The 17,748-nt window shown below is 59.4% G+C and overlaps 1 non-coding gene across 1 annotated transcript; it reads left to right on the top strand.

Moving 5' to 3' along the window:
• Positions 1-12,432: 12,432 nt before the first annotated feature.
• On the top strand, positions 12,433-12,506 carry TRNAN-GUU (transfer RNA asparagine (anticodon GUU)). The gene has a single exon. It is a non-coding gene; the product is annotated as a tRNA-Asn (tRNA).
• The last annotated feature ends 5,242 nt before the right edge of the window (positions 12,507-17,748 follow it).

The raw sequence follows: 17,748 nt of genomic DNA, 5'->3' as shown, positions 1-17,748 counted from the left end.
ATCCCGCAGAGCCATCTGCTGCCCAGTGCTAGGGCATTAAAAAGGGCATTAACCGTTTGGTTTTAGGCACAGGGAGAAGGGCGCGGAAACGCTGCAGGCCTAGGGCAGGGCGGTTCTTCTGGGGTCTGCTTCTGCTGGCATCTCTATGCTTTCTGGAACGGGACAGGGGCCCTAGTGTCCAAGGCAAGGACATGACAAGGTGCCACGTGCCGGTAATCAGCCTGCGGAGGAGTCAGGCGGGGATGGGACTTTGCACCAAGCCGGCCTCGATCCCCACAGGGCAAGGTGTCCGGGTGTGGAGCCTTGGGGAGACAAGGATGGAGCGTGCGGTTTGAAAAGGGAGAGCCAAAACGCTGGAGGAATCCTTTCATCGTCGGCAGCCACAACTTTCTGGTCCCACAGGGAAAGCCCACCGCTGAGTGCCCAGCCCCTGCCCCTGGGCTGGAAGGGTGCCTGCTCCCAGGCCACAGCCTCCAAAGCCTGTTGCTCTCCCACGAGGGGTGCCAGGGAAAGCCCGGACCCCCTTCCCCTCCCCTCCCCTTGGGTGCTCCTGGGTGTGGAGGGAAGGCCAGTGCAGGGGAAGGGGAAACAGCACCCCCAGCTGGAGAAATTTACCAGAGGAAGTGCTTCTCTTGGGAATTCCGCTGCCGATTCAGCTCTACCCTCTGCTTCCACTCTTCCCAACGCACTTGGTAAGTCTCCAAGAGTTGCAGGGTGTGGCTTGCTCGTACAGAAAGCTGCCTGCAAGAGCAGGGAAAGTTCCCTCTCCCCTTCTGGCTGAGGCCCTCCTGCCTCTCCCCTCGACCAGCCCCTGCACGCACGCTCCCGCTGGTGGTACCCACAGCCTTCAAGTGGCAATGCAGCTTGGGGCTGCCTGGCACCAGGGTCCAGCCCAGGTCATTGCCATGCCAGGAGAAATCAGGGGACGCCATACCCAGCCCCATGGCTCCCAAGATGGGCTTCCTCACACCTCGGACAGGTGCTGCCACTCCAGTTTTCCAGGCCGGGGCTGGGCCTGGCGCGCACTTACTCTTTGCGCAGCCGCGGCAGCCTCTCTGGCTTCCTCCTCTTCTCCTCAGCTCGGGGCAGGAAGGCAGCAGCGCTCTCCTCTTTCCCAAGCCACGGCACTGGTGAGTGTGGCTGAACCTCGGGCAGCGTTTCCTGATGCCGCCAAGCCTGCATTGGGGCCAGAGGACAAATTTGAGGCTGCTTCTGACCTCCCTCAGGCGCTCTCACCTCTCAGCCCTGGAGAATCCAGCAACTGCGGGGCCTGTGCGTCCTCCCGCACACTTGCTCTGCTCTGGCCTCAGAAACCCCCATGCCAAGCACTGCCGCAGGCAGGGACCCTGGCCGGGATTCACCACCGTTGCTTGCTGGCTCCATTCTCTCTTGCTGACATCGCTCGTGACAGGGTGAATGAGGGCAAGGAATGACCGTTTTTCAGCGCTGCAACCGTGAAATCAAACGCTCCAGTGGGGTTCCACCAGTCAGACCCCAGCACGGAACCACTGAACGGGGTCGGTTGGAGGGGACCTCTGGAGAGCTCTCGTCCAAGGCCCCGCTCCAAGCGGGGCCAGTTAGAGCAGGCTGCCCGGGCTGTGTCCACCTGAGGGTTGAATAACTCCAAGGGTAGAAGTCCCACAGCCTCTCTGGGCCCTGTTCCAAACTTTGACCACCCTCATGGTGGAAACGCGCCTCCCAACAGCTAGCCGGAATCTGCCTTTTTGCAACTCTACGTCTTGTGCCTCTCACCCTGTCACTGTGCGCCTCTGAGAAGAGCTGGCTAAGTTACCTCTAGCCTTTCCCCCGGGTAGCTGCAGACAGCAAGGCGGTGGACCCTTGAGCCTTCTCTTCTATGGGCTGAACAAACACAGTCCTCTCCACCTCTCCCTTGGACACCAGGTTCTCCAGCCCGCTGGCCAGCTTGGGAGCCTCCGCTGGATTTGCTCCAGCATTCCAAAGCCTCTCTTGCATGGTCGAGCCCCACCCTGGACCTAGGGCTGGCTCCAGGTGAGGTCTCCCAAGGGCTGAAGAGAGAGGACTCGTGGCATCCTTCACTCGGCTGGCTACACTCTTGCAAGCACAGCCCCGCCTGTGGTTGGCCTTCTTCCCCGCAAGTTCAAGGGAGGGGGCGACCTAGCCATGCCCCCACCACAGCACATTGCTGCTCCTCCCCTTTGGCTTTTTGCAGCAGCTTCTCCCTGCCAGGCATGGGCAGGCAAGCTTGAAAGACCATGGCCACCTGGCCTGCTCTTTGGGGGGCAGCAGTACCACTCGGACTTGGAGACCTCCACGACTCCGCTCCTCGGCTTACCTGTTCTGCCCTGTTTGGCTGCCTGCAAACAGGAATTGCAGTCCGAGGTCTGGCTTGACGAGGTTCTTGCTGCTTGCTGTCCTCGTCCACCTCAGAGGAGCTCTCCCGAACTGTTTGCAGCAGGCTGAAAACACACAAGCCGGGTGAGGTTATCGGAGTCCCGGATGAGACCGGTCTCCATCTTGTGCTCACAAGCAGCGGTGTGCCAGCCTCTGCAGCACAAGACAGTGCTGCTGGAGCATTTGGTGTATTTGAGCCCTTGTGATCCCGTCAAGAGTGAGGGAAGAACGCCTCCAGCTGTAGCACTCACATGAGGCCCTACAGGCCCTAAGGAAAGCTCTGGATGCCCAGGTGTGGGCCCTCTCTGGATGGCACGAGGAGAAAACCAGTGCCATTTGCCACGCCCGGAGCCTGCAGAGCCCGCTAGCCGCCTCCTGCTAGGGGCACTAAAGGCCGTGAGGTGGTCAGAAAGACTCTGTTTTGGGGTGAAATGGGAAAAGGGGAGGCTTCTAGTGAATTGAATCCAACCTAAAAACCAGGGAAAACGGACACCGCTCTCTGTTGGTGGGGGAGGATGGTCTGACTTTCACGGTCCTCTGGGAAGTGCTCTCATCTACGCTGCAACCAAATGAGGTCCCTTGAAATGTCTAGCAAAGCAGAACAGCTTTGCTGCAACTTCTCAGCTGCTGCAACACCTCTTGCATCGACATCGGTCGTTGTGACACGAGTTGACAACCTTTCAGAGTTCATACCGACGGCGTGTGCGACGGAAACAACTCCTTCCCAGAATGCCAAAAGCACACGGTCATCGGCATGCTTTGCTCCAAGAGCCTCACCTGGCAGCTGGCTTGTTTCCCCGGGTTTTCCATTCTTTCCCTCCCTTCGAGCTGGCCCCAGATAGCGTGGGCGGAGAAAGCCTTTCTCGAGAAAGGAGGCGCTCAGCAGGAGGACTCCCTGGAAGTAGGAAGGGCGGAGACTCCTCAGCAGGCATCTCTGTGAGCGTTTGAACAAGAAGGACAGGCAGCTGTGCTCCAGCTTTGGATCAAAGAGCCCGATTGCCTCGGAGCTCTGCTCCCGAGCAGGTCTTAGGCCCTTGCTGACACAGAATCCTGTCCAGCTCTTCACTTCTGCAGGGCACCCTTCTGCCCTGGAGTACTGTGGCTGTTCTCCTGCTTTCTCTAGCCCATAGGCTTAAAAAGCGGGGCTTGGCTGGGAGGTGCTGGTGACCTCATGGTACCCTCTCCTTTGGGGCGGCTGCGGGCTGGAGGGCATAGTGCCACACGAGAAGGGGAACAGATTCCTGCACATCTATAAGGCGCTCACATGCACAGACGTGCTCTTCTGGCGCATCCAGCCCAAAGACACGCTTAGGGAGATGCACAGCACAAGGCCTGCAATTACCAGCCTCCACAAGGAAGCCACGTTTTGGCACAGCTTCGCAGCCTGTCGCCACTCATCTCCACGTGGTCTTCCTCCCCACATTCCAGCGTGCTGCTTCCCTGGGAAAGGTAGACCCCCTCCGCCACTGGCAGCTCAAGGCAGGATTTTGATCCCGCGCAGAGCGCGGAGGGATCTTCCTAAATTCCTAAATGCCGCTGCACAGACAGACTCCTGCAACTAAGGAGCAGCTTGCAAGACACACCAGGGCATGGAGTCCCAGGGCCAAGTGCCCCTCAGCAGTGGCAGCTGCTGCAGTTGGTGCTGCAGGACTGCCCGGAGAGCCCCTTCCAGGAGGAGTCCCCTGAGATCTGCCGTGATGAGTAAACAGAGGCACAAGAGAAGCAGCCTACTCCGCCGGGCATCGCCTTTTCAGCTTGGCTCCAGCCCCGTGCTGCGGAGGCCAAAAGGAAAACAAACACACCTCTCTCACCAGTCAGCTGTGACATTACCTTTTCCCTCAGTCTGCTTGTTACGCGCTCTGTCCTTTGCCTCCCGGCCTTTGGCGGCCTTCCGAGACCCTCTGGGGGAAGAGGCTGGTCTCACAGGTGACATCTCAGTCTCCGTCCTGGAAACAAGAAAGGCACCAGAGAGAAGCTTGACACCAGAGGCTCGCAGAAACCTGCGACAGGCTTGCCGTCAATCTAGGAAGACCAAGTCATGCAAAGACTTGTTGGCCGCCCTTCAGATGTCACACTGACAGAGTGTACGGAAGAAGCAACCCCTTCAAAGAACTCCAGGAGCACAAGGGCACCCTCAGCCCTTTTCTCCAAGAGCCTCACCTGGCCGACGACTTGCTTCCTTTGCTCTTCCGCCCCTTCTGCTTTTTACGGCCGGCGCCAGATAACGCGGGTGGCACAGGCCTTTCTTGAGAGAGGAGGCACGCAACGGGAGCACTCCCTGGAAGTAGGAAAGGAGAAGGCTCTTCAGCAAGCGTCTTTGTGAGCACTTGGGACAGGCAGATGTGCTCCAGCATCGGATCAAACAGGCTGATCCCCTTGGAGCCACGCTCTCCAAGAAGTCTTGCTCCCTAGGACGTCCTTGGCACACGTTAGCAGCCTGTTGACAGTCATCTCCAGGCAATCTTTCTCCCCACATTCACGTGCCCGGGATCCGTCAGAGAGGTAGACCACCCCCCCTCCCCTCCCCTCCAGCATAGACACCTCGCCGCCAAATGTCCTAAAGTGAAAGAGGAGCTTGCGCTATCCACCAGGGCGCAGCGCCCCGGGGCAAAACTGCCCTTCAGCGGCACCAGCTGCATTTGTTGCTGTTGGGCCACCCTGAGACCTCCTGCCATCCAGAGTCACTTGAGATTTGCTGCGAGGGGTAAATAGAGGCACAAAGAGGCAGTCTACTCTCCCAGGCACGGCATCTCGACCACGGCTCCAACCACCTACTGCTGAGGACAAAGGGAACACACGCACGCATGCACACTCCCTTCTCGCTCACAAGTCAGCTGTGACATGACCTGTTCTGTCCATCTGCCCTTCTTCTTCAGTGCACTTCAGGGATCCCTGGGAGGGAGATTCCGCCTCTTGTTTTTCAGCCGGAAGCGTCAAATCAAATCTGGAAAGGAGAAGAGGCCAGCTTGCAGAAAAGGCACCACGCTCCCTTTGCCGCTCGCATTCACAGTCCATTGCCAGAGAGCTTTGAGAAGGCCTGCCAAGGCCATAGCTTTCCAAAGCAGAGTACGCAGCATCCTTGAGAACTCTCATTCTGAGGAACCGGAGAGGCACAGGCCAGACCTCCGCGGCGTGTGCGCACACGAGAGGCCCCACCAGTCTGGGCCAGGGCTTCCCTATCCTAACGCGGAGAAAGTGTACTCCAGGCCTCCTTGCTGCCCCTGGAGACCATCTCGCCTCCCCTCCTCCTATTCACCAAGCAGGAGCTGAGACCTACTCCACAAACGTACTGTGGCAACACGAAGACACTGCCGGGACCCATGCGAAAAGCCACACTTCCTCTTCCTGAAACCACCAGGGGTCTCGTCCCTGGGGCCTGAAACAGACAGAGGTACGTGAGAGCGTTCCGGCGACATGACTGCCTTTTGCTCCTAGAGGCAGCAAATCTTTCTTGTGCTCAGGGCAGATGCTGCCACCGGGACACCCTGAAACAAAGTTTCCTCTCCAAATGCTAGCCCTCAACTAGGAAAGCAGAAGATGCACAGCTCAGAGCTGAGACTGAGGGACCTCACTGCCAGGTGTTTCGCAAGGGCAAGAGTCAAGACAGTCAACGAGGACGCTCCTTCTCTGTTAGTGGAGAAGTCAGGCACAGGAGAAGGCATTCGATTAGCCAGGGTCTCTGCGGGCCAGGTTTTGCCGGTTGGCTTGCTATGAGCCCTCCTGGAAAGAGAACACCTGGCTCGGACCTGGTGTTAGCCTCACAGGCTCTCCAAGGATTTGGGTGGTTGCATCCATAGCGTGGAAGAGGAGCGAGAGAGACCCAGCCCTTGCTTTGCCTTTGCCCAGTGGGTAAGAACCGGGAGTGCCACACGAGAGAGCTGGGGAAGGGCATTGGGCTGGGATGAGGAGACAGGCTGGGACAGGGTGACCATCCCAAGCAGAGCGTGAACGCAGGCCTGGGGCAGAAAAGAGCCGTTCATGGCAGTGGGACGCCAGGGACACTGGGAAGGGCTGGTCAGTGCAGACGGCCCAGCACTCAACCATGGCTTTCTGCGAGGCGAAGTGCCACAGATACCTGCCTGCGTTGTAGACTCTTTCCCCAGAAACTGCCTGCTTTTGAGCCCGTAAAAGCCTCGCCATTATCATTTCTAGCACAGAGAGTGGGATGCTGGGCCAGCCAGAGCCTTGGCCTAACGCGGGGCAGCTCGTCCTACGTTCGCCTCTGTCGCCCAGACCACTGCGTACGGGAGAAGGACGCTAGAGAGAGTTGGCGTGGCTGGAGACCGTGGCTGCCCCGCTGGCCGGGAAGGTCCTGGCAGGCCAACAGAGATCGGTTCAGTCGTCCTTTGACAGCTGTCCAGAAGAAGTAGGCGTAGCACGGGGAAGTGCTCGACTTACCCCGAGCAGAGCTGCTAGCAGCTTTCCAGTGCCATCCACGGTGAGGAGGAAGTCATCGTAAAATCTCATGGTCACTTCCTGGTCTCGTACGGAGAGAATGCCAATGGCCTTGAAGACAAAGTCCACGGTCTGTCTTTTTGAGATGGCCCGAAAGAACGCCATCACGGTCTCCTGTATGCAGCACTGCACCGTTGTAAAAGGCATGTGGGCGCACACGGGTAGATCCTCGTACCTCAGAGGGACGATTCTTACGTCACCTAGACAGCAGCAAAGGAGGAACAAAGGCACCTCTGCAGCAGGGCAGCGGGCTCCAATCACAAGGCGACAACACTTTCTGGCAAGACAGCGCTGCCTCAGAGCAGGCTCTTGAATCCTCTGCTACAGCGCCTAGGAGCGGTTTATGGAGTCCCTTCCGGGAAGAGTCAGAGCAGCCTGCAAACTGAGGTGCTCAGGGGGCAGCAGTGATTTTGCCAGTGCAGGAATAAAAAAGGGAAACTAACCATTTGGTAGGACCACTTTACCGGAGGGCAGGACAAGTAGGGCAGACGGGTGCAGGTCCCATGAGAAAGTGCGCGGTGCCAGGCCATTGTGACTGTGCCCGCAGTCAGTGCCCTCGGGCTAAGCCTATGCCATGTCAGTAGACGCAAGGAAGAAGCAAAGTGCAAGGACGGCACAGCAGCCCACAGGGTTCTTCTACCCCCCACCCCGACCCCCACCCCCACCCCCACCGCCTCGTAGTCAGCAAATGTCTCCGCTTTTGGGGCCAGCGTCCTATCCCTCCCACGCACCCGGCTGAAGGCATATTACCAGGAAAGGACACCCAGGGAGCCTTTCTGAGCAGTTGCTCCTGGCTGGCCTCTGCAGCTTGAACAAGCTGAAGTTGTTCTCAGGCCAGCCGGAGGCATTCAGTCATGTCTTCAGAGCAGTTTGCATGCGCCTCAAGCTCGGCGCAAGGGCAGGCAAAGGTTTTAACGTGTCTTCTTACCAGGAACATCTTCTTGAGCGCACCTGGCCTGGTATTCCTTGGCAACAACCTCCGATATATGGAACATGGGTCTCCGAACAATCGAAAGCTCACCGTTCACGGAGCACTCGTAGTGTTTAAGGACATAGAATATCCCCACTCCTAATACCTTGACACCCTGAGAGCAGCAGCGGGAGAGAAGGAGCAAGCATAAGCAGCCTGGAGACGAAAAACTGACCGAGGGCTTGCCCGAGCGTGGGGATGCTGCCCTGGGCCCTGCCCACCCCTAGCATGCAAAGGGCAAGATGGGGCACTAGGGAAAGCACACACTCCAGACCTTTCTTCCCTCTTGCTCCTCGGCTCGCCCCCCCCCAAATCTCTTTGGGAAAGCAACAGCAGAGCCAACATTCCTCCCCTACCTACACTCGGAGGGGTTTCCAACGGCAGGGACCAACCCTGGAACAGGGGCCAGGCTTTGGTTTTTCCATGCTGGCACTGGAGAAGGGAGAAGGCCCAGAAAGTGCCCAGCACTCTCTTCTGCTTTATCGGGACTTCCGTTGTTGCCGCCGGTGCCAGAGAAGCTGCTCTGTGGCACATTTGTCCAGGACAGTGTCCTGCGGGGGCGCGCTTTCTCTTTTCAGGGGAGGGAAGCGACGGCACTCCGTGGCACAGGGGTGCCAGGACAAGGCAAACCGTCAGCGTTTCAGGAGGGGAGGACCGAGCCACAAGACCCACCTTGTTCTCTGCCAAGTGCTCTAGAATGTATTCAGAGACGCTGTCCCAAATGGTAACAATCGCTGGAAAGCAAGGGAAAAATCCAAGTCAGCAAGCGCACAACCATTCAGCACCCTGCTCACCAAGGAGGTGACCGGTGCAGGTGAGACGAAACATACCGCCACCCCAATTCCAAACACGCAAGGTGCTCCACGTGGCGGGAGCTGCAGAGCTGAGCTGCGAGGACACCTCTGCCCACTTCTAAGCGAGGCTCCTGTCCTTTCAGGTGGGCATGCCTGAAAGGCATACCCGCCCGCTCGGGAAACGGGGACTAGATTTCCACACCAGTGAGAGGACGGTGCCGTGCCCACAGGAGTCGCCCAGGCTCAGGGCAGCCCCAGGTGTCTCCCCTGCAGGAGTCCCGGCTGCCAAACTCACCGCTGGGCCACCAAGGGACGTGCAGACTGGTCTCTCGTGGCACCCGCTAGCCCTGTCCAGCCCTGCCCCACAGAGCCCAGCCTTTCCATAGCTCTTCTCCTAGCTGATATGCTCTACAGCAGTCAGGAAATACCTCCTGCAAGCCTTACCGCAGCGGCTGAGATTCCTGAGCGTTGGAAACACGTCTGGCCACAGGTTCTCCATCTTTGCGCCCCCTCACGCTCAATGAGGCCCTGTAGCAGGAGGGTGAGGAGGAAACTTCTCCTCCTCGGCACTTCCACAGGCAGGCTCCAGCAGTGTTGCGTGGCCTGCCTTCGCCCTCTCGTTGCGCTGCAAAGCAGCTCCTCCAGAGAAGAGCGGTGGCGAGAGCAGCCCCAGCAGCTGGGCTTGCCCAGGCCTCGCAGGGAAGGGCAGGGAGGGGTCGGGGGCCCCGTGGCGGGAGGGGAGCTGTGGCTGTGATGCGGCATGTCCCACTGTGACCACCCCCCCAGCCCGCGTCACCAAGAGGCTGCCAGGCCTCCCGCGACACCCTCCCCCAGGCCCTGCCAGGCTTTGCCCACCTCAGCCAAGGGCAGCTGCGCTGGCTGTTTTGGGGTGCTGCCCCACCCCACGCCATGGCGCAGCGAGAGCCATGGCGGGGGCGGGGGTGGGGGCCTCACCAGTGTGGTGGTCCCAGATGGGGACGCTGCGCTACCATTGCTGGCCGCAGGGGCTGTGCTGAGCTCTGCCCTGAAGGAAGGAAGGAAGGGATAAAGGAAGGAAGGAATAAAGAGGAGGGCTCTGGCGGCACTCTTCGGCCTCCGCAAAGCAAGGGCTTGTGCTGGTTAGGTATACCACAGCCTCTCTGGGCAACTGGTGCCAGCGTTCGATCAGGAAAACAGATTTTTCTTGTGCTTAAGGGAGATTTCTGGTATGTCAGTTTGTGCCCACTGCCTCGCCTCCTTTCACTGGGCACCACTGAGAAGAGTCTGGCTCCGTCTTCTTTACTCCCCCCATCACGTATTTAGACACACTGACAAGAGCCCCTCTGGGCCTTTGCGTCTCCCGCCTAAACAATCCCAGCTCTCTCAGCCTCTGCTCGTGTGACGGATGCTTCAATCCCTCAAGCCTCTCCGAGGCCTTTTGCTGGACTCGCTCCAGCATGGCCATGTCTTTCTTGTACTGGGCCCAGCGCTTGTGGTACAGGTCTCTCGCTGGCACCTGCTGGACGGCTGCTTGACCCTCCCTCATCACGACTCTAGGTGGAACTAGAGCTCCAAGCACCCTGTGCTCAGGAATGGCTGACAAGAGCTCGCTGGAGCCTGTTAGAGCTTGCGAGAGGTCACAGCCTCCTTTGGCTCAAACTGCTGCACCTGTGTGCTGCCTCGGTGAGCTGTGCTCTCAGCAACGGCTACTTCCTTTCCCCCCGGGCACTGTCCAAGAGTCCGCCAGGACCGTCTCCAAACCGTGCCAAAGGCCGTGCGAATGCAAAATCGGGTCTGGGAGCGTTAAGCGCCACCCCTTGTGCACCAACATCTCGCTGCACTGAGGAACACCTGTGCCATGGCTGAGTGTGGGGGGCAGGTGGGCTTGTTTCCAGGGCTTTTTTCAAAGTGACCGGAGTTGTCCAGGACGTAACAGAACCAAGGGCTGGCTCAGGCTGCGACTATCAGCAGGGCCTAAGCACTGGTTGTTATTGCGAGTCCCCTGTGGCGTAGCAGCAGGACGCGACACCTGGGTGCTGTCAGGGCCCTGAGGGCCTCAGTGGCCCTGACCAGCAATGCTCCACACACCCTGCCCATGGGCCCAGGAGCCCATTTCAGCTCCTCCCTGGGCCTTCTGGCCCCGTCTGCACCAGGAAGCATGGGAAGGGTCTCTCATTGGCATGTGCAGAGCAAAGCTTCACTGCAGAGTCGCCTGCTCCTGCCTCTGTGGGACTGGGTAGTGCAGGGATCTTAGGACTGAAAGACAAGGCAGCTCCTGCGGCAGGTGAGTCACGTCCCGCAGACCCAGAGACCTTTTCTCTGTCACCCAGCGCCTCCCAGGAGCCCTAAGGAAAGGGTATTCTGCAAGGGGATTTGGCAGAAGACAGGGCTGCCCTGGAGCTGGCTGCACAGGCAAGCCCAGGATGGCTGTTGTTGCAACAGAGGAAACGCCCTGTTCCTCGTGCCTGCTCAGAGCTCCTGTGCGTCTGATAGGGTCCCCTTCCTTCCACGCTGCCCCCCCCCCCAGGTGAAAGGCCTCGCTTGCTGTGGCAATAGGGTTAGCCCTAACCCTAACCCTTTCCCTGGCTGGGAATCGAACCCAGGCCGCGGCAGTGAGAGTGCCGAATCCTGACCACTAGACCACCAGGGAGGAGAGGCCCAGCCTGCCTGTGCACCCACCGGTGGGCACCAGCCCTGCCCTGCAGGGGACCAACCCCTCCAACCACAGCCCCCCACAGCCGGTCAGGAAGACAAATTGCCATGGCAGCCCGAGCCTTCCCAGGCAACTCTGCAGGCATTCCTCCTTCTTTCTGAGAACGAGGCCCTCAACCAGAGCCTCTGGGCAGCGGGCACCCTGCAGCGGGAAGGCCCAGGGAGTGCAAGGTGGCGGTCGGCGGGGAGGCTGGTCACCGCTGGACACAGGTTTGCGCCGTGAGCTATTGGCAGCGTGGTTGAGGCAAGGGGGCCCTGGGGGCCCTTTCTGCACGGTCTAATGCCCTTTTGTGCTACTGAGATGGCCCCGGCTCTAGTCACGACACGCTGCCAGGAGGACACAACCAGTCCAGCTTCATAGCTCCTAACAGCTTGGCAAAAACACCCTCCTGCATTAAATTCAGCTGCAGCTCTCAGAAGTGTGCCTCTGCGGGACAAAACTGCCCGTCTTTCCATGTCAAGCCAAGAGGGCTCACACATTGCTGCGCTCATAGAGCAGCTGGCTCCCTGGGAGGGGAGTCTGTCCTCTGCCAGGGTCAGTCGATGCCCACGCAGAGAGGAAACCACCGTGTGCCTCACTCAAATGCCTGCTCTGAAGCAACCCCTGCGCCAAGCTCTTCTTATTCCGGAAGTCTCTGAGAAACGGTCCGGAGGGCGCTGACAGGGTCCGATGGTGCTGGGGCTCACAGGAAGCCTAGACACCACTCAGCACCTATGGGCAGTGGACCCCAGGTGCTCAGGGCCCATCCAGGAGAGGAGCCTCCAGCTGCTGGCACCACTGCTACACCTTGCTCTGGGCAGGGGTGGCCAGAGGGAGCGGAGCAAATCCCTTGCCCTGAGTCCACCTCAGCCAGGTCAGCAGTGCTGTGCGCGTGGCTACTGTCCTGCCTCCAGCACCAGGAGCAGAGCAGGCGGGCGGGCACGGGAGAGAGCTGCACCCACCAGCTCTCTCTTGACGCACAGCGTGTGGGAAAGCGATGCTGGAAGAGACTGAGAAAAGGCCTCTCCTCAAGCCGCCTCCACCGCGTGGTGCGTGCACGTGCCCTCCAAGGACATGGCCCAAGATCAGGGGCATTGCCAGTCCCTCAGCACCGAGGTGTGTCATGGCACAGACGGGCGCATCACTGAGACAGCCCTTGGTCGGGGGGGGTCTCTGTGGCGCAATGGGCGAGCGCGCTCGGCTGTTAACCGAGAGGCTGGTGGTTCGAGCCCACCCAGGGACGGCCTCCTTTTGGCGGCACACGTGGGCTTGCCGGCAGGGACCCGCTGCCGTGGAAAGTCCCTGAGCAGAAAATCACAGCTGGGCACAAATCACAGCAGCCTGAGACAACAAAGCCCGACAGCACGGGCTTCAAACCCACCTCTCCAAGAAACCGGAGCCAAAATCCAGCTCCTTGCACCACTCACCTATACCCACCAGACTGCAACACTCCTGTCCTGGTGCATGGGTTGGGCTGGGGGAAGTCTGGATTGCCTCTCGCCAGGGGACCGATGCCCCTTCCGGCTGTCCTTGCAGCACAGTGCGAAACGTGAGCACGCTCTTGCTGCAGGTGGCAGCCAGCAGTGGGAGCGGGCTGCTTTCCGAGGGCAGGCAAGCAGGCTGCGAGGGACATAGCAAGGCCAGTGAGGCAGGGACCTCCCTGGCAGGGCACAGGCCCTCAGCACCCGAGCAAGAAGGGAGAGCTGGTTGAGTGTCAGGAACGAGGGCCAGGCACAGAGCAGTGGTTGCCAGCCAAGTCCAAAGTGCTGAGACGGGTCTGAGGCCAAGCTCTGGAGCCCGGTCAGCCAGGGAAGGGCAGGGTCAGCGAGGTGCATGGCGGCCAGGGCCGGGCATGGCTGCAACGTAGCTCAGGCGAGGAGCAGCTCCCTTCTGCTGAGCCACCTCCGCCACCCAGCGCAGCACTCCTGCAGATGCAACCTCTCGCCAGGACCTCGCCCAGCAGCAGGAGCAGAGCAAGTGGGGAAAGGACCGTCGCTCTTTGTGGAGGTGCGCCCACAGGCTCACACTGCACCCCAGGGTGCGTGGTGGAAGGGACACTTGAGCAGAAAGAGCCAGGGCTGGGCACGGAGCAGTTCCTATCCCCTGTGCTATGCACCTGCCTTCCCCCCTACACCACCCTCTGTCCAGCTGGCTACGCGGGGCCGCTCTTTGCAGAGTTGTCCTTTCCTCATCGCCAGCCCCTGGACATGCCCCGTAACTTCCTTCAGTCCAGTTCTTTGCCATCCCCAAGAACTGAGACTTCTGAAAAGGTGAATCTAGAGAGTGAGGGCTTGCGCTGTTCGGGTGCTGCTCTGCAAGGACACAGACTCGCATTTTCTGACTTCTCCCTGCTAGCCTGCCATCACCTGACAGCTCTGGCTGCTCCGCAGGAGGGCAGAAGGCAGGAGGGCAGGAGGCAGGAGGGAAGGCAATCCCTCCCTTTCCGAGGAGGAAAGGCAATCACATGGGCAGCTGTGATCGTATAGTGGTTAGTACTCTGCGTTGTGGCCGCAGCAACCTCGGTTGGAATCCGAGTCACAGCAATGGTTTTGCAAAGCCCGCCGGGTGAAAAGGAGAGTTGGAAAAGACACGGGAGGCACCTGCAAGGGTGGGCCAACGGGTTTGTTTCCAAAGATGCCATGGCCTAGGAAGCTCTTCTGTGCTCTCTGTTCCAAACATTCAGTGGGCTCGTGCCTAAAATGATTTCCTGGTTTCTAGTGATCGTGCAGTGTCTTCTGCTGGGGGGCTGCCGTGACAGCTACCCCTGCTTCTGGGAAAGCAGTCAAGCGTCTCCGTTCTCCAGGCCAAGCTTGAGAACTGAGAGACTCTGCCTGGAAAGTGCCCAGCTTTTCACCTTTCCTTTCCCTTGCCCTTGCTCTCCGTGTTGCAGTCAGGGCACTCTCAGCTCCACACACAAACTGCCTGCAGCCCCAGCCCACCCGCAACTGCCATCCCACGCCATAGAGACCCCCCACACAAGTAGCTCTTCCCTGGGAGAAAGAAGTCGCTTTTTTTTTTCTTCAGGGGGAGCGTGTGACTTTTCTGAGGTTATGCCACCATGCTGGAAGTCTTAAGTCCTGTTCCGGCCAAGCTGTAAGCTGGCTGTGGGAAAGAAACCCTCCCTGGAAAGGCAGAGCTGCCTTTCTCCCTTGCCTGCTGCAGAGTGAGAGGCGCTGTGAGGCAGCAGCTTTTGCCTGCAGCTCCACCGCAGTGCTCGCGTGTAGAGAGCCAGGAGTGCTTCCTCCTGGCCTGGCTGCAGGGGGAAAGGCTGGCTAGGAAGGATCTGCCACAGTGAGGCTGGGCAGCTGGTGCTGGGAGAGTGTCCGCCTGGAGGGCAAATGCTGAAGAGCAAAGGAAAATGTTAGCATCTGCGCCCTGAGTGGGGTCTGGATCCTCTGCGGAAGAGAAGGGAGGAGAGCCCAGCTCTGCCTCCGGGGCCCCAAACCGAGTGCTATGCGGGCAGAGCCCAGGTCAAGCCTGGAACGGCCCCGAGCGCTTCTGGTGTTCCAAGGTGTCTGTATTGGCAGGTCCCGGGATGTCTGGCTTGAGACAGATGTCGCTGCTGGAAAGCTGCACCGCCCAAGGGAAGAGGAGGCACTGCATGATCAAAAGCCCATGCTCCAGGTGAGGCTTGAACGCACACCCTCAGCATCCCTCCGCTTAGCACTGCTGTATAAGTACTGTGCGCTGGCCCATTGCGCCACTGGAGCACGCTTGGAGAGGCGGACTGGAGCCCACGAGCAACCATTGTTGCCTGCGATCACCATGGCTCTTCAGCATTAACCGGGCACCTCAAGTGCTTTCCTCTTTGTCTCGTCCAGCAAGGAGCAGCCATTGCGTGCCAGGCTTGCAACATTCACCAGGGCACGGAGTGCCAGGGCAAAGTGCCCCTCGGCAGGGTTTAGCTGGCTAGAGGCAGGAAAAGGGAGGCCACAGGCGACCCAGGGCTGGGACAGTGCGGTCGCTGCTGTGGCAGCCCTGTGAGGCCATTGAGTGCATCAGAAAGCCCCTGTAGTGAAGACAGCCGGGGGAGGGGGCGAGGGGAGGCAGAAGAAGGACACCCGACTGCCACAGGGACCGTGAGTAAGGGCAGACCCAGAGCAGCCAAAGCCATGCTGGGCCAATGGGAGTGGAGGCTGGAGAGGGGCTAAGGCAGCCAAGAAGGACACGGAGAGCAGCAGCAGGGAACACTGGTCCCAAACCACATCTCGTGGGGGAGCCAACGGGCTTCTGGCTTTGCGCTCTGCTCCCGAGGGCATCTGGGCTCTGGCCTAACCCCTGCCTGGCTGTCAGAGTCCAGTAGTCTCTGCAGCAGCATCTTGTAGCTATTCCACACAGGGAGGGTCAAGAGGGACCTCACGGAGCTCTCAGAGCCAGACGAGACAGAAGGGTCACCGCACCAGAAAAGCCAGCGGGCAGTCCCCCAAAGCAGCAGAACGTCGCCCTTCCAACTCCCCACTGTTCTTCTCTTCCCCCCAGTTCTTCTCTTTTAAACTGACAAGCACTTTTCTGGAAATCAGGGTCAGCACCACTTCATGAGTTGCATGGCCAGGGAAAGCTGCCAACTAAGCGCACAGGCAGGGCAAAACAGTACTGGCTGAGTACTCAGCTTCTGGACCTCCGTGGTAATTTGTTGGTCCCTGCAGCAGCAAGGCGGTCCAAAGCCTTTGCCTCTTTACTACGCCGAATGTCTGCCAGTGAAGCAGGTGCTTAGTAAGAGGCAGCTCTTGCAGGGAGAGTGCAGTGTTTGGAGCATCAGGCGTTACTGGGACAAGGAAGACGACCGAAGAAGAGGCTTCTCCCAGCAACAGACCGAAAGGACACCGCCATCACCCGCTCCTCTGGAAGGATCCACAAAGCCCCTTCCTGTGTTTGATGAAGGGCAGGGAAACGCTGTGTTCCCGGGTCAGAGGAGGCGCATGGACAGGCTTCAAGGAGCCCAGGATTTGAAAAAGGCTGACAGGGCTGTCAAGTAGCCGTGAGCTGACTGCAGTTTACAAGAAGCTACTAGGTGCTGCTTTGAAAACCTAATTCAAGAAAGCGCTAAAAAAACCCCACAAACCCCAACCTCAGCCATGCGGCAAGAGAGGAGGAAGGTCTAAATGAGGCATGTCCACCTCCAGGCAGCGGTCAGGAGGTGGGTGGTGGGGACACCGTGCGCCCACCAGGACATGAGCACAGCCCTGGGGGGGCTGCCACAAGGAGCAGCCAAGGGCCGACGGAGGCCCAGGGACAAACATGGCCCATCCCAGGTTTGCCTGGCTGGAGAGCACTGCAGCTGCAGAGAAAAGCCAGGCATCTGCACTCCCAGGTTGCCGCACCGCTCTACCCCACAGCAGCTCCTCCTCTGCCCTTAGCCTTTCCCCATACAATCCGGAGAAGGGCTCCAGCCCCTATAGCACCCCTGGGGCTGTGGGCCCATCAGGTGTACGTGTGTCCTGGCCACCATGCTGTGTGAGGGGGTGTGTCCGCTGTGCAGCGTCTCTGTGCGTGTGGAGAGCGTGAGCATGTGTGCGGATGCGTGTGCAGTGTCAGGGATGTGTTGGGCTGGTGCATGTGCACTCTGGCGGTGCAGTCCTGGCTGTGCGTGAGGGTCTTGGGGAGTGAGAGGTGTGAGCTCTGAGCGTGTCCTAGGGAGGGTAATGAAGGAAAGAAGGGGCGCACGTGTGTGCGTGCGTGTGTGTGTGTGTGCACACGCGCTGTCCTTAGAATGAGTGAGGCAGTGGTTTGCTTGCACCCCCGCTCTGTGGCACGCGTGTCTCTATGCTGCGGTCTGTGTACGGGCGTTATTCTGTTACGGTGCTACGGTGTTACGGTGCTCCTGTGGAGGAGCACATGGAGGGGGTTTAACAGCTCTTCTGTTCATCTGTCCTGCAGCACTGTCCTTTGTGAGGCACAGGCTGGTTACTCCAGCCGTGAACACGCACCCGCCACTTTTTTTTCCTTTGGCCCTTGTAGGTGGATTTTATCATCCCCTTTGCTAAGAGCTCCATGGCCGCAATGGAGACAACGCTGACAGCAGCCGAGGGAGCTCCCACGCTGACAGGCCTCCACTTGGCCCTGGAGCTGCAGTGCCTTGGGATTGGTCGCTCTTCAGGCCCAGGCAGGCTTCCGCAGCTAGCAAGATGGCTCAAGACCACGCTTCTAGACTTTCCAGCAATGTTCACATGGCTTCTGCGCAGCCAGCAAGTCCTGGTATCTCTCCCTTTGATCCCGCAGAGCCATCTGCTGCCCAGTGCTAGGGCATTAAAAAGGGCATTAACCGTTTGGTTTTAGGCACAGGGAGAAGGGCGCGGAAACGCTGCAGGCCTAGGGCAGGGCGGTTCTTCTGGGGTCTGCTTCTGCTGGCATCTCTATGCTTTCTGGAACGGGACAGGGGCCCTAGTGTCCAAGGCAAGAACATGACAAGGTGCCACGTGCCGGTAATCAGCCTGCGGAGGAGTCAGGCGGGGATGGGACTTTGCACCAAGCCGGCCTCGATCCCC

This window comes from Struthio camelus, chromosome 10 (genome assembly GCF_040807025.1).
Source record: "Struthio camelus isolate bStrCam1 chromosome 10, bStrCam1.hap1, whole genome shotgun sequence".
In the NCBI taxonomy this organism is placed as follows: domain Eukaryota; kingdom Metazoa; phylum Chordata; class Aves; order Struthioniformes; family Struthionidae; genus Struthio; species Struthio camelus.
Note: the sequence above shows the minus strand (reverse complement) of the source record. Positions and strands in the feature narration are given on the sequence as shown.